General features: G+C 36.0%; 1 protein-coding gene across 2 annotated transcripts in view; it reads right to left on the minus strand.

The window, feature by feature from the left end:
- LOC136024820 (cGMP-specific 3',5'-cyclic phosphodiesterase-like) overlaps positions 1 to 27,591 on the minus strand; it is a 186,904-nt gene that overhangs the window by 152,763 nt on the left and 6,550 nt on the right. The window contains exon 1 of one of the 2 annotated variants that reach the window (XM_065700298.1): positions 21,377 to 21,402. The exons of the other annotated variant lie outside the window; for it this stretch is intronic. The gene's annotated coding sequence lies outside the window, so the exon portion shown is untranslated. Of the gene's footprint in view, positions 1 to 21,376; positions 21,403 to 27,591 lie in introns of those variants that run through there. 2 annotated transcript variants of the gene reach the window in all.

A 27,591-nucleotide genomic window follows, 5' to 3' on the forward strand; every position in this document is an offset into this window, starting at 1 on the left:
GACTGAACCCAATTACTCGTTAATGCAAGTTCACCGTTTACTTTTGCATTTACCGTGTCTCATTTGCAGCTATTCTTGGTAAATTGACGAAACTATTTTTGGAACCTTGAATAGATTTCGAATTTTTCAATGATCAAAATTATGTCAGCATCTGAAATAAATAATAGAAAAATATATTGTTTATCTCAGACTAAATTATAAAAATAGACGTACAAGCCTAAGATAAATGCTGACTTCACTCAGTTAATGCAGGTTACCTTATTCTCCTGATGCCTGCAACTTTCCGTGCCGGGGATCAGATGCCCATATAAAAAGGGTAAGCCTTTTATATTGGTAAGCCATATAAAAAGGGTAAAGGGTAAAACGCTGTCTGTCAGACTTATTTTTATTGATGAATTAAGTTAACAAAAAAAAATCAACTCAAAGTAAGGAGCAAAATTAAACTTAGAACGAAAAAAAATTATTACGTATATGAAGGGGGTTGCCCCCTCCTCAACATCTCACTCTTCACGCTAAAGTTTTTTAGTACTACTGAGAAAGCTACTAAGCTTTTAAAAAAAAAAGCGTGTTCCATTAAAACGATCCTTGTGTTTCAGGTGTCGTTATTAAGAAATTGAGACAACAATAAACTTTAGCGTAAAGAGCGAGATGTTCAGGATAGGGCAACCCCCCTCATATGCGTAATATTAACAATTAGTTTTAAGTTTTAATATTGTTCCTTGCTTTGAGTAGAAAAAATTCGTTTTTTTTTTCATTTAATATCTGATCGTTTTTTAAATAGTGTCAAGAAATCCAGCTCCACATCCACGGAAAATCCCCCTATGGATTTATTCCATAAGCCATTCAATTTCGGGGAAAATTTACTCCGGGTAATTACCTTCAACATCTCCACACGTAAGATTGTGGAGATGTGGAAATGGAGATAGCAAAGAAAAGGTAAGACAAATAAAAATGGTTTCGTACTGGAATTCTGGCAAATTCTTCAGTGTAAAATATCCCCAGAAAAGTTCAACTCCCGGAAACTTCTTTCCCCAAGAAAAATTATCCCCATGAAAATCCCCCAAGGAGAATATTAACTCCCCCCCGCCCGAAGACATATGCACACTTCCCAATAGCAAACGCTATACATACACAGTGGGAAAATTTTACAACTACAGTCAAGGGCACCGGCAGAAAAAAAGAGGGGCCAGACACAAAATTAGCAGTGGTGGCTAGGTGAAAGCTTAGGTGGCCTATGGTGCCAAACTACAACTATACTCCGAAGAGGACGAATTTACAGTCAATTTAAAATTATGAGAAGCTAATTGATTTAAAAGTATCAATGACTATATTTCAGGCTTCACATTTGCAAAAGAAGTAACGCCAAACGGTGGCAGCACTGGATTCAACCAAGCAGATATGCTTTATTTGTAATGAAATTAGGCTAAGATTGGTGATCTGTAATTGCGTATCAGCTATAAAGAAGGGGGAGTCATTGTTTAGGTGGGGGTAGAGTAAATTCCTACAAAAGTACATTTTAATGGACAAACTGCTTAGTACCCCCTGAGGCTTCAGAAAAATGTTGAAAGAGGTAGGGGGAATAGGATGTGACTAAAATGTTTCTCTATGCAGCTAATATGTTACATTCCCAGATCTAAAAGCACAGAAGTGAAAGGGGCAAGGCAGGTCATAATCAGCCCTGCTAAGATTTCTTTGGGTTGGCAAATACTGCAAGAAACTTAGTTTTCTGCAACTTCAAATGGTAATATGTTTCGTTTTCTCTTTATATGAAGTACTTTGATGTATTTAAACAGATGTATATTATATGTATATGATATGGTATATGTATATTATATGTATATGTATATTATATGTATATTATATGTATTCTTTATATGTATATTTTCAATGTATTTAAACAGATGTATGTAATGTATTTATCGATAAGAAAATCCTATTGTAGAGGTTGTGATGGCTTCAGTTATGTAGAAGACCATAAGTCTCACAGACTTTCCATCCATACGAAGAATTATTACTCCTTTTTATCCAACTGAAATTCTTTAGTAGTAATATTAGCCAGGACTTTTCACCAAAATTACTATTCATCGGCAATTCTTTAAGTATATTCAAATTTTGTCTATAATTGAAGCCGCAAATGTAAACGTAGGACGGTACTACTCAACGTACAAATATTGATTTACACGTTTTAAAATCAATTAACCAGGGATTTAAGGGGCCAGTACCTGAAATTATATGTTGGTTAAGCCTAGGTATGATTTGGAGAACAGTCGGAAATTAGATAAGAAAGGAGCTTTGGTACCTATTGAAACAGAATAGGTTTTCTTATGAAAGGGGCTGTCTGCTCCTTGGCTCCCTACTCTTTACTGTGAAGTTTGGCTTTTTATCAAATTTTTAAGAAAATATACAATAGGAAAAAAAAGATTTTTCAAAGCACTGAAAAACTTTTGGTTAATGAACAAAGTGTTTGGGAAGGGGTTGTCCCCCTTAAATACAGAGTGACTCATATTTATTTTAAGTTTTAAACCTGCTCCTTACTTTAGTTAAAAATCTTTTCTATTTTTTTAACTACATTTCATGAAGCTGTAAAGTTTTCAAACAGTTCGTGGTAACAAACTGTAGTAAGGAGCGACCCGGCTCAATAGTAAACAAAACTCCATAAAAAGGAACTTCGATGCTAAAAGATATATCAAAAGAATCAGATTTTTATGCTGATTTTAAATATATAAGTTTCATCAAATTTAGTCTTTGTCATCAAAAGTTTACGAGCCTGAGAAAATTTGCCTTATTTTGGAAAATAGGGGAAACACCCCCTAAAAGTCATAGGATCTTAACGAAATCATACCATCGCATTCAGCGTATCAGAGAACCCTATAGAAAAAAATTCAGGGTCCATTCTACAAAAATGTGGGATTTCGTATTTTTCGCCAGAAGACAAATCACGGGTGTGTGTTTATTTGTTTTTTTGTTTTTTTTTTTCCCAGGGGTCATCGTATCGACCAAGTAGTCCTAGAGTGTTGCAAGAGGGCTCATTCTAACGGAAATGAAAAGTCCTAGTGCCCTTTTTAAGTGACCAAAAAATTGGAGGGCACCTAGGCCCCCTCCCACACTCATTTTTTCCCAAAGTCAACGGATCAAAATTTTGAGATATCCATTTTGTTCCACATAGTCGAAAACCATAATAACTATGTCTTTGGGGATGACTTCCCCCCCCCCATAGTCTCTGGGGAGGGGCTGCAAGTTACAAATTTTGACCAATGTTTACATACAGTAATGGTTATTGGGAAGTGTACCGACGGTTTCAGGGGGTTTTTTTGGTTTGGGTGTGGGGTTCAGGGGAGGGGGATATCTGGGAGGATCTTTTCTTGGAGGAATATTTCATGGGGGAAGAGAAATCCAATGAAAATGGTGCAGGATTTTCTAGCATTACTATTAAAAAAACAATGAAAATATAAACATGAAAAAGTTTTTTCAATTGAAAGTAAGGAGAAGCATTAAAACTTAAAACGAACAGAGATTATTACGCATATGAGGGGCTCTAAAAATTCTTTAGCATAAAGAGCGAGGTATTTAGGAGGAGATAAATACTTCGCTCTTTATACTAAATTATTTTTAGTAATTTCAACTATTTATTCTACAGACTTTCTGATTCAGGGGTGATTCTGAAAAGAATTGGGACAAAACTTAAGATTTAGTGTTAAGAGCGAGGTATTAACTAGGGGACAAACTCCCTCATATATATAATCAAAAATATAAGAATATAAAAGTTTGTTACGTAAGTTAATTCTTAAGTTACGTATATTTTTTACTAATAAAAACGTTCGTTAAAAATTAAAAGTTCTAGTTGCCTTTTTAAGTAACCGAAAAATTGGAGGGCAACTAGGCCTCCTTCCCCACCCCTATTTCTCAAAATCGTCTGATCGAAACTAAGAGAAGGCCATTTAACCAAAAAAAAGAATGAATATGCAAATTTCATTTTAATAATTTATGCACGGAGAGCCAAAATCAGACATGCATTAATTCAAAAACTTTCAGAAATTAAATAAAAAAGACAAGTTTTTTGAAATGAAAGTAAGGAGCGACATTAAAACTTAAAAAGAACAGAAATTACTCCTTATATTAAATGGGTTGTCCCCTCCGCAATCCCTCGCTCTTTACGCTAAAGTTTGACTCTTTGCCACAATTCTACTTTTTAAAACAAGTAAAAACTTTAGCGTAAAGAGCGAGGGATTGCGGAGGGGACAACCCATTTCATATAAGGAGTAACTTCTGTTCGTTTTAAGTTTTAATGTCGCTCCTTACTTTCAGTTAAAAAAACCTAGTTTTTTTTTTATTTATACATAACAAACACTGAAACAATAAAAGCGATACATTTATTGTTTTAAAAGGGAAGATCATGGGTGTTCATTAATTCCATAATTATAAGCTTCAATGCATCTGCCGATGGCAGCATTAGGGTCAATAATACCACATCACCTATTGGCCCAAGAATTATTTTCCCGGGGGGAGGAGGAGGCCAAGAAGATAAATTCGTCAGAGTAGCTTTGATTCAGTTGTCGAAAAGGTACACCGAAAAGGTGCAAGATATAAAAAAATTGGGAGGGCAAACGAGTTATATAATTTAGCTGGTAAGGTATCTGGAGATTAAAACGAAGTTTATTAGAAACTATGCTACCTCAGGCACTGGACGTCCGGCGCTGGACATGATGAATGAGGAGCTTTTTAGTTGCTTTAAGGGAGTCATTCGCTTAAACTTTACATAGTTTCCAGATAAATGCAAAGAATGTACTTCACTCAGTTATCCATGTGTATAATGAGGATATTGTCATTTCTACTGATATCCTATCACTGCCTAGCGTTCTACCATTCTTTATTTTGGTAGGTACTTGAAACAGTTCCTTGGTCAACGGCCCTTCTGCATAGATTTGCAGGTTCTAGAAAGTGGATGTGGCCATTTCTGCTGTGGTCGGTAGGTTAGCTCTGTTAAGAAGTCTCTCGGAGTGTAGGGTCAAAACATCATAAATTTACCAGGATCTGTGATTGTCTTCCTATTTCTATGTCTACTGGTCCATCTAGGTTGCAATGTTTCCCGATAATTTTATCGGCTCTGGAGTCACCTTATTTGGTTGTTTCTTACACCACAGCTGCCTTCTTTCCTAGAGAGGTCCTTTTATCTCCCCTTGTACTTTTTTTACTACCCTGTCTTGGTACAACTAATAGCTGGCGACGGTTTCTCTGTTATATCCAATATTCAAAAGACACTGTCTTAGTTTCTAACCATCTTCAATACGGTTCCACTCCTGATCAGGTAGTCACTCATCATTGAGTCTTTTTTTTAGCTCAATTATTTCTTTTGCTGCGTGGCTATATTCTTCTTTTGGGGTGTTCCAAGTTTTTTCCACATTTTACTAATCTCTCAAACCTCTTTGTAAGCTCTATAGTGACTTTTTGACAGATGCAGCATTGTAGAACTTTTCAGAGGCACAGACATAGTCATAATAATTATAGGGGTTATAAAAATTCAGCTTTCTTGGACTTGGATTTTATTCACTCTTGACTTACAAGTCATTCCCATAAAATTTTAATATGTTATGTAGCCAAATTTTGCTGGGGGAAGCACTTTTTGGAGGTGGACCCCTGGCCCCTCAAGAACGTTTCTGTGGCACAGGTCACTCTTTACTCACAATTCACTACCACAGACTATTTGGTCTGTCAACCATAGGGCCTTAAAAACAGGGTTTGTATCATCCGTGCAATTACAGAAAACAGAGAAGGTTGCAAGTCATTGAACTTCTTCGTAACTAATGAGCAGCTTGTAAACTCCCAACTTAAAAAAAAGTAACAAGAAATCATAAGTTCTTTTTGAATGAGTACTCTTCCAGTATTCTACGAATATTTGTTTGATAACAGCAGGACTGAATTTTAGGGGAGTGCATCTAGGAGAGGAGAATACAGGGAAGAAGAAATATTCTCTTTTAATCATGAAAGAATATATTTGTTTTCAATCTCCAGATGACATGTTTTCATACGGTCACCTATATTCCAAAGTGTATGAATTAAACCTGTAGCTAACAATATGACATTGGTATAATTTTTTCATTTGAATTAAAAGAGAATCCTTGGGATCCATAGATTATTTTCATAGAAAATTTACATGAGATTCAAATTCCAATTTGATATCCTTTTCTTAGCTTTCTGATGCGATTCGTTGATAAAATTTATCACTTGAAATTTTCCATTTAGATAAGTTGAGATTGCTTCACCGAAATTTCCATCCGAAATGGAAACCCTTAAATACTCTTGATCAAAATACTCGTCAGATCTAGTGTTGAACTAGACGCATAACAAGCCAATATTTCTTGAAAGATACATGTAGAGAATTCTTTTATATGACATGAGGAATTTGTATAAAATAAACAGTATATCAGTGGTTGCACAGGTCATGCTACCTTTCGGATAGGTAGCCATTTTGGTCAAAATGGCAACTTTAAAGTTCTGGGGTAAAGCCATGCAGGCCAGGGATAACCCCTGTAATCAAATATAGCACAATAAGGGATTAAGCTCCCCTCCAGGTATTTTTAGCTCACACAAAGAGTTGTGGAACTGACAATGTCTATTTAAGTGAGATCCTTCTCGAAATCTGTAGGTCACTGCTTTGATATAATCACAACTAATGAGATAAAAACATATATTTTTACTTAGTAGGCATTACCAGAGACGGATCCAGGGAGCTAGGGTGGCCGCGGCTGGAAGATTTTTCTAGCGTGCTCATTTGTTTTTTTTCTTTACCTCTTTTTTTAATTAAACTTGTCATTTTGGTTAATTATTGGAGCCCTTGTCATATTGGACTCCCTCCCAAGATTTTGTTCTGGATCATGGATTGCTCTTTACTTACAGTTTCTTACCCTCAGCTGTTTAGTATTCTTCAAACAAAGGGATCTTATAGGGTAAGCTTCCGCTATACTTATCTGAACTACCTGTCATGAAAATTAGACTTAAGATTTTGAGGTTTCAGGCTACTACTTCCACCAAAAATGCTTATTTATTCCCCATCACCCCCTAAAAACTCGTTTTGCAAAGATGCATTACTTCATAACAGTTAGTAATGCTGTCTTTCCTTTTTGAATTACTAGCGTTTATTTTGTAAGGCCAATTTTGTAATGTCCTTTAAATATCGAAGAGTTCCTGATAAGGAATTAAATAAAAATAAACAAGTTTTTTTAACTGAAGGTAAGGAGTGACAATAAAACTTAAAACAAACAGAAATTACTTCGTATATGAAAGTGGCTGGCTCCTCGTTAACGCCCCGCTCTTTATGCTAAAGTTTGGCTCTTTCTCTTTACTCTGTTTTTTAAAACAGTAAAAAACTTTAGCGTAAAGAGCGGGGCGTTGATGAGGAGGCAGCCCCTTTCATATACGAAGTAATTTCTGTTCGTTTTAAGTTTTAACGTAGCTCCTTACTTACAGTGAAAAAAACTTGTTTTTTTTTTAATTTCTTTTTCTGAACGTTTTTGAATCAATGCATTTTTTTATTTTGGCTCTCCGCAGATGAATAATTAAAACAAATTTTGCATATTTATTTTTTGTCTAAATGGCTTTCTCATAGTTTTGATGGAATGATTCTGAGAAAAAAAGGAGCGGGGGAGGAGGCCTAGTTGCCCTCCGATTGTTTGGTTGCTTAAAAAGGCAACCAGAACTTTTATTTTTTTACGAATGTTTTTATTAGTAAAAGATATACGTAACTTACAAATTAGCTTACTTAACAAACTGCTGTATTATTATGTTTTTATTACGTATATGGGGGGGGTTCAACCCCTCGTCAGTACCTCACTCTTTACACCAAAGCTTAAATGTTGTCTCAATTTCTTAAGAATGACCCCTGAATCACAAAAGACGTAGAATAAATAGTTGAAATTATTAAAAATAATTTAGCGTAAAGAGCGAGGTATTAGGAGGAGGTGAGCCTCTCATATGCGTAATAATTTATGTTCGTTTTGTTTTAATGCCGCTCCTTACTTTCAATTGATAAAACTTTATCATGTTTTTTTTCATTGTTTTTTTTTTAATAATGCTAGAAAATCCTGCGCTCCCTTCATGGAAATTTTCTTCCCCCATGACAAATTCCTCCATGGAGACTTCCCTCAACATATCTCTCTCCTCCTTCTCAACCCCCCCCCCCCCCCAACCAGAAAATCCCCCTGAAAACGTCTGTACACTTCCCAATTACCATTACCTTATGTAAGCACTGGTCAAAGTTTGTAACTTGCAGCCCCTCCTACGGGGATTGTGGGGGAGTAAGTCGTCCCCAAAGACATAGTTATAAGGTTTTTCGACTACGCTAAATAAAAAGGCTATCTCAGAATTTTGATCCGGTGACGTTGGGAAAATAATTAGCGTGGGATGCGGCCTAGGTGCCGTCCAATTTTTTTGGTCACTTAAAAACGGCACTAGAACTTTTCATTTTCGTTAGAATGAGCCCTCTTGCAAGATTCTAAGACCACTGGGTTGATACGATTACCCCTGGTGAAAAAAAAACAAACAAAAGACAAATAAACACGCATCCGTGATCTGTCTTCTGGCAAAAAATACCAAATTCCACATTCTTGTAGATAGGAGCTTGAAACTTCCACAATAGGTTTCTTGGATACTCTGAATCTGGTGGTGTGATTTTCGTTAAGATTCTACGACTTTTAGGGGTTGTTTCCCCTATTTTCTAAAATAAGGCAAATTTTCTCAGGATCGTAACTTTTGATGGGTGAGACTAAACTTAATGAAACTTATATATTTAAAATCAGCATTAAAATACGATTCTTTTGAAATAGCCATTGGTATTAAAATCTCATTTTTTAGAGTTTTGGTTACTATTGAGCCGGGTCGCTCCTTACTACAGTTCGTTACCACGAACCGTTTGACTATAAGCAAGGAGCGATGCGGCTTAATAGTAACCGAACTTCAAAAGACGGAATTTTGATATTAATTGATATATCAAAAGAACCGTTTTATTACGTTGATTTCAAATATAAAATTAATTAAGTTTAGTGTTAGGCATCAAAAGCTACGAGCCTGAGAGAATTTACCTGATTTTCAAAAAAGGAGGAAACACTCCCTACTACTCAAGGAATCTTAATGAAAATCACACCATCAGATTCAGTGTATCCGAGAAATCTGATGTAGAAGTTTCTACCTTAAATCGACAAAAAATGACGAATTTTGTATTTTTTGCCAAGAGAAAGATCACGAATACGTGTTTCTTTGTTTGTTTTTTTTGTTAGTTTTTCCCCTGGGGTGATCGTATCGAACCAATAGTCCTAGAATATCAAGAAAGGGCTCATTCAAACGGAAATTAAAAGTTCTAGTGCCTTTTTTTAAGTGAGCAATAAGATTGGAGGGCAACTGACCCACCCCCTACCCACCGTTTTTCCTAAAAGCCATCCAATCGACAATCTGAGAAACTATTTTGTTCAGCATAGCTGAAAAGTCGAGTAACCATGTCTTTGAGGATAACACTGCCCCCATGGCCCCTGGGGAGAGGTTCATAATCAGGTTTCCAATTCGTTACGTATAATATTTCTTATGGGAAGTATATAGATATTTTCCGGGGAGGGTGGAGAAGTTTCTGCTAGGGGAATTTGTTAATATTTCTGTACAAAATTCTTTTTATTTGCCTCACTTTCTCTTTATCGACTCAATTTTACATGTGGAGATATTAAGGACAATTGTCTGTGGAAAATATTTACCGGCTTGGAATTGTCTTGAGTGTCTTTCCATAGGTGGGGAGATTTTCCACGGGAGAAATTCAACATGGGGGAGTTTCTACAGGATAAATTCTCCATCGGAAATTTTCTGCGTGAGCACCTTTCTACTAGGGAGCGGGGATATTTGTGAGAAGAATTGTCCACAGAGGGGTATTTCTGGTATGATTTTAAAATAATCAGAATTAAAGACTTTTCAAATAAAAGAGGGCTAAGAAAGAATTTTCAGCCAGAATAGTCCACAAGGAATTTTCCAGGGGTAATTTTCAGCTAGGGTGGAATTGTATGGCAGGAATTTTCCTAGTGGGGGTGGTATTTTATGTAGTAAGGACTGTCTTGGAAGGATTTTCCATGGGGGAAGGAATTTTTCATGGAGGGGGGGCTAGATTTCCTGGCATTACTTAAAAACGATAAAAAAATAAAATTTTCAACTGAAAGTGAGGGGCAACATCAAAACTTGTAACGAACATAAATTATTACCTATATGATGGGGTTTACCCCTTCGCTATTTACGCTACTTAATGAACTTACTAGCTAATTATTTGGTTTGGCTTATGAAGTGGAAAAATGGCTCTAGAAGTAGCAGCAACAACATTTTTTAAACTATTTGTTATGTGTGCGATTATTTGAACAAATCGTTTATTATTAACATGCAAATTCCGTTTTAATTGTTCATGTACGGAGATTCAAATTCGAACCTGCATTAGTTGAAAAACGTTCAGAAATTGAACAAAAAAAAGTTTTTTAACTGAAAGTAAGGAACAACATTAAAACTTAAAAAAAGCAGAAATTATTCCGTACATGAAAGGGGCTATTCACTCCTCAACGCCCCGCTCTTCGTGCTAAAGTTTTTTATTACTCTAAAAAGTAGAGCTTTGCAAAGATTAAAACTTTAGCGTAAAGAGCGAGGCGTTGAGGAGGGTACAACCCATATATGGATCAATTTTTATATGTTTTAAGTTTTAGTATCGCTCCTTACTTTTACTTAAAAAATAATTTTTTTTATATTAAATCCCTTATAGCGTCTAGGGACGAATGTGCCACAAATTGACACTAAGGCCTCTGAGACTGAATGACATATATATATATATATATATATATATATATATATATATATATATATATATATATATATATATATATATATATATATATATATATATATATATAAATTGACATATCACTAACCTTGCTCCCTGTTATCATTTTAATAACAATGTTAAGTATCCTATAATACATCTCAAGTACGATTTCTAAAAATAACCACGTTAAGAGAATATTTGCTAATGACCAAATATCTTATGTCCACGGGATAAAATCTATTTACGCAATTAGCTGGGAAAGTCCCAAAAAAGACTAAGTCTGTAAGAGACTCTATCCCTCTTTAGTTGTTTCTTATGTCTCTATGGAAACAAGGCGATAAAAGAGAACAACATTGGTCTCTTTATTCACATTCAATAGTTTTCTTGCCGGATAGGAGAGGGACTCACGAAAGTAGGCTGTTACTAATTAATCGTGCTCACTACATCTCCAGGCAAATCTATTATTTACGATGATGCTATTTAGTTTGATCGATCAAGATGGAGCTTTATAGTGTTCTTTTTCCTTTTCCTTCAATGTTCCTAGTTCCTTTCCTTCTTGTGCTCTTTTTCAAACCTTTTTTTCAAGGTACCAGGTACCCAGTTAAATCGCTGCGTAAGTATGTGCCAATTTGTGGAATTTCCACTTGCAAGGAAAAAGTGCAAGTAAAAATCAAGCGAGTGACTTTGATGGAGTAGTGACAGCTCCAAACGGATATGCCACCTCAAATCAAGTCTTTTTTAGTCTTCTTTCTAGACTTCTAATAGTCTAGGAAGTCTAGTCTTTTTCATCTAGTAATCAGAATAAACTACACGCTTTTGTGTTTAGTTTATTAACTTAGCAAATGGTGGTGCAAGAGAAGAAAATTACTCAGAGAAAGAAGATTGTTCAATGTTCTTTGTTGCACAGACTTTCAATGCATAGCAGCCTTCTCTTGACGGTAAGTCAAAACGACATATGATATAATATTTGGATTACTTTTTATTTCTCCTTACAAGCAATGGAGTATACCTTTTACAGTGGGGTGGGATGAGGTACGCCAAACAAAAATACATTAAAAAAGCCGTTGTTTTTCAATAATTGGAATAGGGAGTGCTCCTTTGAAGTCGTCTCAGAAGTATTCGCTTCCGTCAATCTGAAGGACATCATTTTTACTTTGTGCAGCCTATTTAAAGTAAATTTCCTGTCTCAATATGATTTAAGCTTCTTGGGGTTAATTCAGGACACTATCCTACGACGACCCGGTAAGAATCATCTCTTTAGAGTTAAAGTAAAATATATATTTGCTTAAAATCAACCTAAAAAACACTTTTTCTGCAACGAAAATGACTTAGATGACTTTTCTCGGGAACTTGAGACCCTTAGAATTCAATTTGATAATGACCAGCCAGAGCACAGGTGCTCGATGAAAAATTAATTCAAACAACTGATTTAACCCTAATCAGACTCACATCAACAATGTAAAACTTTTGAAATTATTCAAACAAACCTCTTTAGCAAACTCAAAAAGATTTTAGAGGGACAATACCAAAAAGATTTGTCCTTCCATTAGGAACACTTTTTTTATATTTTTTAATTAAAAAAAAGGCAGAGAAAACCGGAACTTTATACGATATTAATGAAACTTTAAGCACATCTAGATTAGTGTTTTGTTTTTGTTTTTTCTAGGTACTTTTAAATTTTTAAATCACAACTTTTAGGGAATAAGAAACCTAAAAAAAATAAAGGTATGATTCTATGACGACAAGTGAGGGCCAAAGACCCTAGCTGTCGAATGCAAGCAAGGAAAGATGTAAAGATAGGGAAATTCAGGCAACGTTTGTGACGGCCAAAGACTCCAGAAATAATTCTATTTTTAAAATTTTCTCCTCTTCTTATTTTGTTAACTTAATTAAATCTGCCACTGAGCGGTTTGATTATAAATAATATCATCTGAATCTTTGAACATAGAAGTCAGCAGACAACGAGTAGACGATATAAAACTTGGGGGTAAATCAGAATTGATTGTTGATTTATTCTTTTTGATTTTCTTTGAGCTGTTTGATTATAAATAATATGACCTGAATCTCTGAACATAGAAGTAAGCACACAACGTGTTGACGACGTGAAACTTCGGGGCAACAGATATAAGAATCGAGTATAGATTTATTCTCTTTGGTTTTCTTTGAGCTGTTTGATTATAAATAATACCATCTGAATCTTTCAACATAGAAGTAAGCAGACAACGAGTCGACGACGTAAAACTTGGGGGAAACAAATATTAAAATCGATTATCGATTTATTCTTTTTGGTTTGCTTTGAGCTGTTTGATTATAAGTAATATCATCTGATATCTTTGAACATAAAAGTAATCAGACAACGATTTGACGACGTAAAACTTCAGGGCAACAGATATTAAAATCAAATATTGATTTATTCTCTTTGGTTTTCTTTGAGCTGTTTAATTATAAGTAATGCCATCTGAATCTTTGAACATACGAGCAAGCAGACAACGAGTCGACGACGCAAAACTTGGGGACAACAGATATTAAAATCGACTATCGATTTATTCTCTTTGGTTTTTTTTTAGCTGTTTGATTATAAATAGTATCATCTGAATCTTTAAACATAGAATTCAGCAGACAACGAGTTGACGACGTAAAAATTGGGGGGCAACAGATATTAGAATTGATTATTTATTTATTTCCTTTGGTTTTCTTTGAGCTATTTGATTATAAATAATATCATCTGAGTCTTTGAACATAGAAGTAAGCAGACAACCAGTTGAAGACGTAAAACTTGGGGATAACAGATATTAGAATTGATTATCAATTCGTTCTCTTTAGTTTTCTTTGAGCTGTTTGATTACAAATAATATCATCTGAGTCTTTAAACATAGAAGTCAGCAGACAACGAGTTGACGACGTAAAACTTGGGGGCAACAGATTTTAGAATCGATTATCGATTTATTCTCTTTGGTTTTCTTTGCACTCACCCAATTAATAATCTTTGAGCCAAGTATCTTTCTGAAAGAAGCTTATCCACTAATAGATTGTTTCTAGAGGAATGATTAATGTTAAAACTGAGATATATAATGTTACCAACTTGCTAATGCTTCAACAGATCGGAAAAGCTATTAAGCTCCTGTTATAAATAATTTTGCTAGCACAATATATATCCTAATTGATACAAAAAGAAAATTTTTAATAAATCTACCCTTTTTTTACATTTAGATTGTTACTGTGATAATGTATCAAATCAGTTCATCTTTTTTTCCCCATCCGATCCTTTCAGGGATACTAACAACTTTAAATTCCAAAACTAAAAACTGTATTTACGTACGAACTACACTTAAAAACAAACAAGTTTAAAACCTTGCAGCCTTTTTCAACTCACGTCGAGGACGCAATACAATTTTGAGGGTTCTCATAAAAATCATTTCTTTGTTAGCAAGGTCATAGCTCGCTTGCTCAGTTTAGTAGTTTGCTAATTTCGTGATCCGAATGTATCTAAAGTCGAGATAGCTACTTGCTAGTAATATTCATTGCACCCTGTGAAATTCAATAAATAAGATAGAGGCATGATTCTACTACCTTCTGCACAAGGAAAAGCGGCCATAAACCCTTTCTAGAAAAAACGAACTTTTGACTCTTATAACTACTTGTTTTATTCTTGGGGGGCTGTGAAGGTAAAATCTCACCGGAGATTTGGTCCCTGTTTTCTTTTACATATAACAATAACTCAGTTTTTTATAGTAAGAATATTTTAGCAATTAATAATCCTCCTTGTAATAATAATTAATAATCCTTCTGAGCATAAAGTACTAAATCCCATTTGTAGAAACATTTAAATTTCTTCGGTATCAAAATTATGCCACACCCTATTATAATTCATTGTGTTTTAAGCCGAATAATGATTACCTTAAACCACAACATTTGCTATTGAAAAATCAGACTCATTTTTGAAAACATGATAATAGATGAACTGTATGAAAAAAAAACTTTTAGGTAAACAACATCAAAATTCTTTTCAGGGAGGCACGGACAAAAAAGCCCGCAAGAGTTCAGCAACTGGCCCAATTGCCCTTAAGTTGCCCTCCTACTTACTGATACTCCGACATTAAGTTAGGTGTTTAAATAGTGGAGATGAGTTGAGACAAGATGGAAGCTTGGAGCAACATAGTATGCCAGAACCTATTTTGGTCATTGTGTTCAATGTTTAGAATGTTTGGCATTGAGAAATGTTCAGCTTTCAAGCAAAAAATTTGTGACTGACTAATCAGGATTAAAGGTGTAATTTCTAAAAATAGATAAGATGGAAGGTTGGAGCAGCACATTTTCTGTCTATAGCATGCGTAGGGTAAAAGATGTGGAGACATAGCATTAGCAAGCAATCGGTGGCAACAAAATAGTCTGGACAGAAGCTTTCAATACGATTTCTTGGCATTTAATTTTCTGTTTTTGTAATACACGTGAGATATTGACATCAAGCAAAAAATCCCTGTCATTCATAAATCTTGGCTTTTTACCGACGGGTACGACTACGATTGTGTGCCACTACTGTAACTACAGGTCCGACTATCTATCAAAAACGGCATGATGCAGGTATCGAAGAACTAAGTTTAATTTTACCACAATTGTGATTCTGCTTTGTATTATATATATATGTCTTTTTTTTGAATAATCTTTAATTGAGCACTGACAATGCAACAAATACACTGTGTAAAAAGAATATAGCAAATGGCAAAATAAATGGACTTTTCTCAATTATAATCGAAAAATATAAACTTGTTTTAAACTGAATTTTCAAATGTACAAGAAAAGCATTATAGACTGATTTTCGGAAAGTAGCTATTATCCATGTTAAATCTAAAACAGAAAGTCAACATGAAAACAAACTTATTGGAAGTCATAAATTCAGCTAAAAACCTTCGGAATAAAAGTATACGATTGGAATCACCATCGTCAACAAGATCTAAGAGCTCATATGGCACTTGTGACGAGGCCAGAAGAGCCAAGAGCTCATATGGAATGAGCTCTAGCAAAATTCTAAGAATCAATATTGATTTAAAAGGAAAATCAGAGGCTTAATGTAGGTCGGGATTTAAAATAAGAGCTCTGAGACACGAGGTCCTTTTAAATATCAAAATTTATTAAGATCCGATCACCCACTCGTAAGTTAAAAATACCTCTTTTTTCTAATTTTTCCTCTTCCTTCAGCCCCCCCCCCAGATGGTCAAATCGGGGAAAACGATTTTATCAGTCAATTTGTGCAGGTCCCTGACACGCCTACCAATTTTCATCGTCCTAGCACATCCAGAAGCACCAAACTCGTCAAAGCACTGGACCCCCCTAACTCCCCCAAAGAGACCAGATTATGTCCAGTTACGTCAATCCCGTACCTATGACATTTGCTTATTCTACCCACCAAGTTTCATCCCGATCTCTCCACTCTTAGCGTTTTCCAAGATTTCCGGTCTCCCCTGCCAACCCCCCCCCATTGTCGCCAGATCTTGTCGGGATTTGAAAAAAGAGCTCTGAGACATGAGTTCCTTCTAAATATCAAATTTCATTAAGATCCGGTAACCCGTTCTTACGTTAAAAATACCTCAATTTTTCTAATTTTTCCGAATCAACACCCCCCCACCCAAATCCCCCAAAGAGAGCGGATCTGTTCCAATTATGTCAATCACGTATCTAGAACTTGTGATTATTCTTCCCATCAAGTTTCATCCCAATCTCTCCACTCTAAGCGTTTTCCAAGATTTCCGGTTTCCAAGATTTCTGTTCCCCCCTTCAGCCCCCTATGTCCCTGGATCTGATTCTAATTGAAATTGAGGCATCTGAGACATAAAATCTTTCTATATATCAAAGTTCATTAAGATCTGATCACCCATTCGTAAGATAAAGATACCTCAATTTCCACGTTTTCTAAGATTTCCGGTTCCCCCCTCCGACTCCCACCAATGTCACCGGATCTGGGTGGGATTTAGAATAAGGGCTTTGAAGCACAAGATCATGCTAAATATCAAATTGCATTAAGATCTGATCACCCGTTCGTTAGTTACAAATACCTCTTTTTTTCCATTTTTTCCAAGTTACCCCCCAACTCCTCCAAAGAGAGTGGATCTGTTCCAGTTATGTCAGCGGCGTATCTTGGACTTGTGCTAATTCTTCCCATCAAGTTTCATCCTGATCTCTCCACTCCAAGCGTTTTCCAAGATTTCCGGTTTCCAAGATTTCTTTCTCCCCCCCCCCCTCCAACCTCCTATGTCCCCAGATCCGATTCAAACGGTATATAAGGCACCTAAGACATAAAATCTTTCTATATATCAAGTTTCATTAAGATATGATCACCTATTCGTAAGATAAAGATACCTCAATTTTCACGTTATGCATGATTTCCGGTCTCCCCCATCCCAACTCCCGCCAATGACACTAGATCCGGTCAGGATTTCGACTAAGAGATCTGAGTTACGAGGTCCTTCTAAATATGAAATTTCATTAAGATCTGATCACTCCATCGTAAGTTAAAAATACCTTATTTTTTCTAATTTTTCAGAATTCTAACTTAATATGGTCTGGTCTGTGATACGCCCGCCAAATTTCATGGTTCTAGCTTATCTGGAAGTGCCTAAACTAGCAAAACCGGGACAGACAGACTGATAGACTGACAGAATTTGCGATCGCTATATGTCACTTGGTTAATACCAAGGGCCATAAAAACCCTATACCAGCAGTGTTTAGGCCTCTATTATAATTTTGAGGAGAATCACATCCTAGTTGGGAAGCACTGATGTGTCCCTTGTACCCTTCTTCGAGAAAAAGAAGAAATTTACAATAGTGTGTTTCATCAAGATTCCTCTAGAATCATCAAGATTCTGTTCCATCTATTCCTTCATTCAATTCTCTATTCCATCTAGATTCATCAAGAATGAAATTCTTATCCATGAATCAATTTCAATTTCAATCATTATCATTTCAATTTTTTGCAGCACAGTGGCAATTAGACACTCGATTGGAACTAGCATTTTTATCCAAGTGGTCAGAACGCATGACTTAAAATCCTTTGTCCGTAAAGACAAGGGTTTGAGTCCTAGCGTCACTGGTTATTATGTCTGGAGTAGGGATCCGTGGCGGAACTCTTTAAGGTCACCAGAGTTGACCCCGCTCCAAAGTGGAACTTGAAAAAATCTTGGGATGGTAAACAGGAATGGCGTGTGAAAGTACAGAATGGCAGGTTACCAGAAGACCATCGCCCTTCTTGACTGAAGAGCCATGAAACGGAGTTCAGCACTGCCGGTAAGGACCTTAATGCCCAATGCTGTAGTCTTTACCTTTTACTCCGTTTGAAACCGGGGAAATGGGTTTAAGCTACTCTGTGATTATGGCACCCATTGATGCCTGTCCCTTAATTCACAACCGCATAGATAGCCTGGGAGATTACTAGGGTGCGTAAGTTCAGAATGTTACATATTAACCTCAAACCCAATTGAAATAAGTTAATTTAATATTTGTAGGTTTAATTGAATTGTTTTCATTGTCTTGGCTGTTCTCTTTTGACTGCTTCGTGATCAATGGCAAGATCAATTTCGCCACTCCACCCAATACATAGATATCTCAAAGCAGAATTCTTTGTTTTAATTGCAAAAAAAGGTGAGCAACGTAAAAGGGCTAATCTTTTCCTATTCATATCTTCTTTTTCTCTTTAGTGTTTGTCCTATAGGTCCCTTGTTTTAAGAGCTCATTATTGAATCTAGTGCAAACGAAGCTTTGATTCAAAATTACAAATATATTTACTCCAAGATGATCTAATTTTGGAAGCAAAGTCTAATATGATGACGATTATGGCAAATCTATTGGAAGAGTCAGAACAAAGATTCCATATAAAAAATTGTTATAATCAGAGAAAATCTGTTTAAGTCTGAATATTAACTATACGAATTTTATATCAATTTTTACATGTTAAACAAAAAACAAATTTTCATGGTGGAACTTAGGACCAAGATAAAAACTGAAAATGGGCAGGGACTCCGTCCTCTATGAAGCTTCTGCAGTACCCTCTGCCTTCACTCTCTATGCCCGGTTGTTAATGGTTAAATCCATTACTTTAATGCCTACATGAACATGATAGAAAGCATTTCTGTGTTCTCCTTAGAGAAGAGGGGAGAGAAAAGTAAAAACGCTGTCATTTTGCCATTCCTGACTTCTTTTTTCCCTTCATTACTTGACCTATTTAGGTTACTTCTTCTAAGAACTGAGAATTGAATCTAGTACAAACGATGCTTCCATTCAAAATTACAAATATAGTTGCTCCATGATGATTTGATCTTGGAAGCAATTTCTAACATGATAACGATTTTGGAAAATTTATTGGGAAGTATAATCTAAGATTTTATGCGAAAAATGACATCAAACAGTTCGTGATAATGAACTACAAGTATGGAGTGATGTGGCTGAGTAGTAACCAAAACGCTAAGAAACTGAGTCTTCACAACATATATCAAAATAATCAAATATATGATGCTCATTCAAAATATATATAATTCCTTAAGTTTAAAGTTACCCATCAAAAGTTACGAGCCTGAAAACATTTGCCCAATCTTTGAAAAAGATGGAAACACTCCCAAAGCATCAAGTGATCTTAATGAAAATCACGCTATTGGATTTAGTATATCCGAGAGTCCTACTGTAGAGATTTCAAGCTTCTATATACAAAATTGTAGAATTTTGCATTTTTGCTAGAAGATCGATCGCGGGTACGTGTTTATTTTATTTAATTTCACAAATTGCAACAAACGTGAGTCTGCTATGGCACAGTTTCTTGTGCTACTTAAGCAGGATATTAGAGTGCTTAATTTTCGCAATCCTAGTCTTCTAGGACCATAGGATTGAATTGATCACCACATCTCCCCCCCCCCCTGAAAAATAAACAACAAACAATAATTAAACGTAGTCTTCTTTCAAAAAACAATCGGCATCATTCTCCAGAGAAGAAATATTATTTCTTTAAGACAAGGGCATCAAAAATCTACAATAACCAGACGCAAAAACGCAGACACGCAGAATCTGCTCAAACGTAGAATTTGTTAGTGGAATTTTCATCAAGACCACAACCTTTTTCGAAGGGTTTCCCGCTTTTCTGCAAGTAAAAAATATTCTCGGGCTCGTAGCTATTTGTGATTAACTTCGAACTTAGAAAATTTTACACACTCAGAATCAACATAAAAAAAAAGGCCTTTTGGATGCGTATATTATTATTAAATTATTTTTTATAGGGTTTGGGTTACTATTAGTACGAATTACTGCTTGTTTACAGTTTTTTACCACGGCCTGTCTAATATCATGAAAAGAGAAATCACCAATGCAACAGCACAAACACAAACAAAAAAAAAAAAAGAGAGACAGAAGGAGAAAAGGAAGACTGTTTTCCTAAATTAGTGATTAATATAGACTAGCACTTGAATGAGGCCTTAACCCTACTCATCCATACAGTCACATAGGTCAAACAGCATAGCCATACACAATCAACCATAAAGAATAATCCATGGACAGGCAGTCATGTCGTCAATAAGTATAAGTCGTCATTTACCAAACAATAGAAAAAATAATAAAGACAAATAATTCAGAGACAACAACCCAACACAAGGGCTCATCAGGAGAATACACTGGCCTATATAGGGTTTCGCCACTTTAAATTCTCTACCCAGCCAAGTGTTGTGGCTACCACAGAATATCCATGGCATCCCCGTGTCTGCAGCAGATACCCACAAAAAGTAGCTGGATACAGGTTAAATGGTACTAGGTTCACTGTTTGAGGCAGATGATACAGAAAATAGTCGCAGATAGAGTGAGAATCGTGCATATCTATAGCATATGGTGCCTACTTCTTGGAAAAAGTGTCAAATAAATTGGCCTAATAAGAGAAACACGTTATTTTGTTATGTTTATAATTTATAATTTAACTTATTAATTTATCTCTCACTTAATTTAAAGACACCAGAAATAAAACTTTCTTTATGTACTACTCGTAGTTTCAATTGGTATTAAACACAAGCTTCTTTCTAGCATCAAAAACATTATTTAGGCACTTTCAAGATTAGGAATAGTAGTTGTAGAAATAACTTTGAATTTAGCCTATCATAGTTTACAGAAAGCTAAATCTCGTAGTATTATCAGTTCAATCTTTTTCCTGTATGGATAGTTTTGAGTACAGATGAGAATTGGTCGATACTGCTACAAATGTTAGAAAGATATTAATACATTTAGCCAAACAAATTCAGTCCACTGAGAAACTCGGGTGCTGTGTCTCACGATTTCTCAAGTTTCCTATCTGGCCGCCGACCATGAAGTCACTAAAACTTCTAATTCGTATTTTATGGTGTCTTTCTCTTGCAAATTTCTGGGGAACACGCATCGATCTTGGAATGTCTTTCCATATACTAGAATATCGTCATTAATATATTGTGATTCAAAACCTAAACAATAGTAAATCATAAGAAAACATTAAAAGTAACAAATGAAAAAAAAAATCATGGAATCGTTTTTAGAAGATCAAATCAGTCCTACCTTTTTGTATGAAACCTTTTTGGGAAACATTGAATGAAAACTAAGTTCTTAGAAACCTGGAGGTGGGATCCTTATTCAGGAAATAGTTCCTGCGCATTAAAAAATGTGAGGAGCATAAGAAAGAATTATTTATTGCAGTTTCATTTCATATTTTACGACGCACCAACAATTTTTTTGTTTCGACACCAGTGGATAAATTTGGAAAAGTCACCTTAGCCTTAGCATTAGTTGCAACAAAGGTAGTAGAGGGACTAGCACTAGTAGCTGTAGTGATATTAGTATTAGCAGCAGCGGGCACATACTCCCTTCTGGTGAATTGATCTTCCCTAAAAGTATTCCAAGAAATTTCGGACTTAATACCCTAAGCCATTTCAGAAAACTCCCCTTTTGACAATCTGCATCAACCTAGTATGTTGTGAATCAGTTCAACTTCCCCTTGAGTATTTTCTAAAATATTCATCTTCATACCATTAGCCTTAGCAGTAGTGGTGTTAGTAAAATGTATGGGCATTAGTAATAATATTGTAATTGTAGTAGTAGTGTCGGTAGCAGCAGCAGCATTAGTAGTAGCAGTAGCATGTACATATTGCCTTTTGGTCAGTTGAACAACCCCCTTATTATGCCCTGAAAGTTTCAGCTTGAAACGGTAACATGTTCCTAAGTGATTACTGATATGCTCTATTGACAATCAGTATGTGCATGGTGTGTTTTGATTTAACTTTAGTATTAGTTGTAGCGGTAGTAGTAGTATGGGCAGTAAAAGTTGTAGTAACGGTGGTAGCGTGCAAAAATTGTCTTTTTGTCAATTGATCATCCCCTTAATTATTCCCTTAAAGTTCCAATTTAATATCCTTAGTCGTTCCTGAGTGTGGCCCTTTCGACAGCCTGTATGTGTATAACGTGTATTGATTTATTTCAACACTCCTCTTAATATTATCTGAAGGCTTCAGCTGAATATCCTTGGTTCTTTTTGACACCAAAGGTCAAACATAGCCCTGTTATCTAAATCACACTATACGCAAACAATGGACGAATTGAATAGCTTACAACCCTCTACCCCGAAGGCTGTGAGAGGGGTGGGGTTGACATCCCCAGAGACATAGCTACTGGATCTTAAAACTATACTCAACAGAATGACTGTCTCAAAATTTTTATTGGATGTGATTGGGAAATAAATAGGCTTTGGAAGGAGGCTGACTGTCCTCCAATCACTTTTGACTTAAAAAAAAAAAATCGCATGCTGACCAAGGGTCGCCAATTTGCAGTTACCGATCTCCTCATTCACTGCCTTCGGTCGGGAGTGCATTGCGTCATTGGAGGCAAATCACTTAATGCTTCCCATGTTCTCCCCCCCCCACAGATTTCTTCAAGTATTCATTTAGAGCTGAATCAGCTCTGGCTGAGCTTACGGTCACTCATTGACCCTTGTTCCAACCAAATAACCAGCGACACCAGAACTCGAACCCCTGCTTCCAGAATTTCAACTCCACTGTGGTAGCTTTTCGGCAAGGACAACTCACTCTTAAAAAGGGCTCTAGAAGTTTCAATTTTCGATTGAATGAGCTCCTTCTGAATTTTCTACGACAACTCCTTTTGTACGAAGTGCCTTGGTGAAATGAAAAGAAATATAAATAAATAAATGGTGCACTACCTCTTTACTTAGGTAGCAGCATTGCGCTGCCTATGATCATTTAGATCAGCGGTCGGGGAACTTTTTAAATGATTACCCCAATACATTTTTGTGTAAGTTGATATTACCCCATGACGAAGAGAAAAAAACGAAATCACCTCATTTTAGAATTTTTCATATTATAGCCCCTCATGATAACTTTGGAAAGAAAACAATAACTAAAAATCTAATGTAAACGTCATTTGTTCAATTTATTAATATAATATCTAGTACTAGTAATATATAACGGTAATAATAGCAATATAAGTAATATACATATAACAAATTAAAACCAATTGGGGTACAATTGAGGGTTGACATTTCGGGGAACTGTAACAAATAATAATAATAATTATGATGGTACAAACAAAAATTAGAATTGAAGAAATTTGAAAAAAGAATAATTGAGAACATCCTTCCTTCAAGTTTTGTGAGGATATTTTATTGATTAACCATAAGAACTTCGACTTCAGTTTTGAGAGCCCATAATCGATTTAGTACATTTCCGCGAGTGAGCCACCTTACCTCTATACAATAAAGTAGGTCCGTATATTCAGCCTTACCGTCCTGACATAATTAACAAGATAGCCGCGTGTTTAGTGCATGTCCCTTGATAAAATATACAATCTTGTTGACATCATGCATGACGGCTTCCAGTGTAGGCTCTAAATATTTGACCATAAGGGCCTGGCGAAGGATCATGCAGTGAGTAACTTCAATATTTTTGTTATTTTTTTAAGAAAGCTGAAAAACCATTTATATGCCCCAGCCTAGCTGGAGCTCCATCCAAAGATACAGAAATACAGTTTTCCCATTTTAAACTTTGCGCATTAAAACATTCATTTACTTTATTATAAACATCAGTTCCACGAGATCTCAACTCAGGAGGAGAACAAAACAGCAATTCCCCTTCAAAATTATCTGCGCCTTTGTAGCGAACATCTACCATTAGCTGTGAATTGTTACTAAAATCTTTTTCATCAAAATCGTTACTTAAAATCGATCTCATCAAGCTGAATAGCGAAATGTTTACCCTGTTTTAATGCAAAAATAACCTGTTCCTCCAAACATTCTGCTAATATAGAAATTCGTTCGTGTATAATTCTCGTAGACAATGGCACTGAATTCAGTTTCTTCGCTTCTTTTTGACCACACATAATCTCTGCCTTTTTTACAGCAGCCGGTTTAACCAAATCCTTATCAAAGTGTATGGTTTCTAGAGCAATCAACCAGGCCACTTCAAAGCTAGCCCTTGTTGCTGAACGCTGATCAAATGTACCAAACAAGTTGCTATTCAATATTTGTTTTTTCTAACATATATATATAAAGTATTGTTGTATTGTATCAGATTAACGACGCTTCTTGACTACTAAGGTCCCTGCGTCGACCCTGCACTACATTGCTGCAGCCTGATTCGATCTCTGGGTCCCCTATTACCAAGCTAAAGTCAAACCCACTGCGCCACCACAGGACTGAGATATATATAAACTTGCAAAGTATTCTCGCGGTTTGGAAGACAGGTTTGGAATGCAAATTATCTAAATGTTTCTTCGACTGACTTTTTATTGAAGATTCTGAAGTCAGTATCTTCATACATGCAACACACTGTGGTTTCATTGTACCATTGTCTTCTATTTGTGTAAAACCGTAATTAAGGAATTCGTCTTGATATGTTCTTTTTCTATTTGTTGCCATCTGAAGGGAGGCAGAAAATATTAATTAAAATACTTGAATTAAATTTTTCAATTGCTGCCAACCTTTATCGATATATTGACGATTAATTATAAAATGGTTGTCTTGTCAGCAACTAACTAGAAAAACCGGTTCTTTGACTTGTCAACGTATTCGTATCTTGACGGCATGGCACGGACTGAGCAAGTAACCGGGGCTGTGCTTTACTGCGCAAAGATTTAAGTCGAGAAAACTTTAGTGGTGGGGAGTGAAATGGCATGGCCTGCATATGTCGCTAAATTGTTTAAGTTGAAAAAAATACTCACAGGTTTATAAAATAGCAATTTAAAAATATATACTTTTTACTCAAAAAAGATGATTTTAAACCCAAAATTTCACTTTTACCCCATTTGGGGTAACTTATTTTAGATAGACTTAATTCTAAAGAGCAGAGCAGAGGCTCTGCTGTGATTTAAGCATCCTAGAAGAAAACTTAGGCGGGGTTAGTTAGGGAGGAAGGAATAGATTCGAAAATTAATATTAAGAAGATTATGTCGCTAAGACTATGAATAAGTGATGGTGAAGAGTTGGATGGTATGTAACGAGACAATCAATCAAGCGGACAGCCTCACTTACCTAGGCAGCACAATAGCGCTGCCTAAGTAAAGAACGGTGTAGGCACAATGTATTATTTAACTTTTTTTTTTAATTAGAACAGGGTACTTTGTATCGAAGGGGTTGTCGTAAAAACTTTGAAAAGGGCTCATTCAATTGGAAATTAATGTCTTTCTAATGTCTAAAGTAATGTCTAAAGTGATCGGAGGGCAACTAACCCCTTCCCACGCCCACCACTTCCCCAAACCGATCCAATAAAAATTTTGAGATAGTCATTTTGTTCAACAATTCCAGAAATTATGTATTTGAGGATCATGGCCCCCCCCAACAGCCCTCAGGGCAAGGGTCTTAAGTTATCCCCTGGGGGCAAATAAGGATATATAAAAAGGGTGATCGTTTAAACTTAGGGGAGGAGCTCATTGGATCAATAATCAGCAGTTTCAATGCCCTTTTTGAGATTCAGAGTGATCCAAAGGTGGATACCCTCCCCCCGCACACCTCGTATTTTCCCGAAATGCATCGGATGGATATTTTGAGATAGCCATTTGTTGTCTTAGAAACTTCGGAAAGAGCGAATTCGATTGGTAATTGCTAGTGCCCTTTTTAATAGTCAAAAATGATTGGAGGGTAACTAACCCCCCTCCTACGCCCACCATTTCTCCAAAGACATTCAATCAAAATTTCGAGATAGCAATTTTTTCATCGTAATTGAAAGGCCCTGAAAATGTTTCTTTAAGGATGACACCCCCCTCCCAGAACCCTCAGGGTAAAGGTTGTAAGCTGTGCCCTAGGAGCATATAGGTATATATATATAAAGGGTTTTTGCACAAACTTCTTAGTGGGGCTCATTGGATTGCTAATCAGAAGTTCCAGGGCCATTTTTAAGAATCAGAGTGATCAGAGGGTGGATACCCCCTCCACACCTTGTATTTTCCCGAAATGTATCTGATAGAAATTTTGAAATGCAATTTGTCGTCCCGGAAACTTCCAAAAAAGCTCTTTCGATTGAAAATTGAAAGGATTAGCGCCCTTTTTGATAGTAAAAAGGTATTAGTTCATGCCCTGGGGGCATATAAAACATACTTAGAAAGGGTGATCGTATATACTTAGGAGTGGTCCTCGTTGGCTTGGTAATCAGATGTTCTAGTTCCCTTTTTGAGATTCAGAGGGATCGGGGTGGATGCCCTCCCCCCAACACACACAAACACAAACTTTGTATTTTCCCAAAATGCATCTAATAGAAATTTTGAGATGGCTATTTGTTGTGCCCTGAAATGAGCTCAAAAGAGCTCATTCGATTGGAGATTGAAAGGGCTTGTGCCCTTTTTAATAGTCAAAAGTGATTGACGGGGAACTAGCCCCCCTCCCACGCCCATGATGTCCTCAAACACATCCAATCAAAATTTTGAGATGACCATTTTGTATAATGTAGGTAAAAGGTCTGCAAACTACGTCTTTGAGTATGACAACCCCTACAGTCGTCAAGGCAAGGGTTGTAAGTTATACCCTGGGGCATATAAGGTATACATAGAAAGAGTGATTGTAATATGTTACTGATAGTTCAAAAATCATTTAACAATGTCTTTAGGGTGGAAACGATCCCCCAGAGCCTATTGGCAAGGGTCGTAAGTTATTTCAGCGGCATATAAGGTTTTTACGGAACGAGTAACCGTATAGCCTTGGATCAGATGGGGCTCATTTGATTGTAAGTCGGAAGTCGTAGTGCCCTTTTTAAGAGTCAAAAGTGAATGGAGGGACGTCAGCTTCCCCAAGTCGATCATTCACCAAAACATATCCAATCGAAATTTTAAGAAAACTATTTAGTTCAGCATTGTTGAAATGTCCAGTATTGTGGATGTTAACCTCCTCACAGTCCTCAGGATAGGGCTGTATGTTTGGCAATTCGTTCATTGTTTACACATAGTGTATGTTATTGAGAAAGGTATGCATGTTTGAACCTTACTTTCCAAGAAGACGAAGAGTATTCAGGTGAGCCTTTCAGAGAATGCTGAATGAAGTGTTGAACTAAATCAAAACACGTTATGTGTATACGGATTGTAAAAAGAGTACAATAAAGGAACAAGTGAGTATATTAATTTAGAAAATTAAGGAAATGATAAGGGAGATGATAAAAAAGGACTGTAGGGGGCTACCCTACAGTCACTATTGACTATTAAAAATGGTAGTAGCCCCTTCAATTTCGAATCGAATGAACACTTTTTGAAGTTTCTACGACAACTCCTACGATAAAAAGTATCCT

Source organism: Artemia franciscana, chromosome 3 (assembly GCF_032884065.1).
Source record: "Artemia franciscana chromosome 3, ASM3288406v1, whole genome shotgun sequence".
NCBI classification, from domain to species: Eukaryota; Metazoa; Arthropoda; class Branchiopoda; order Anostraca; family Artemiidae; genus Artemia; species Artemia franciscana.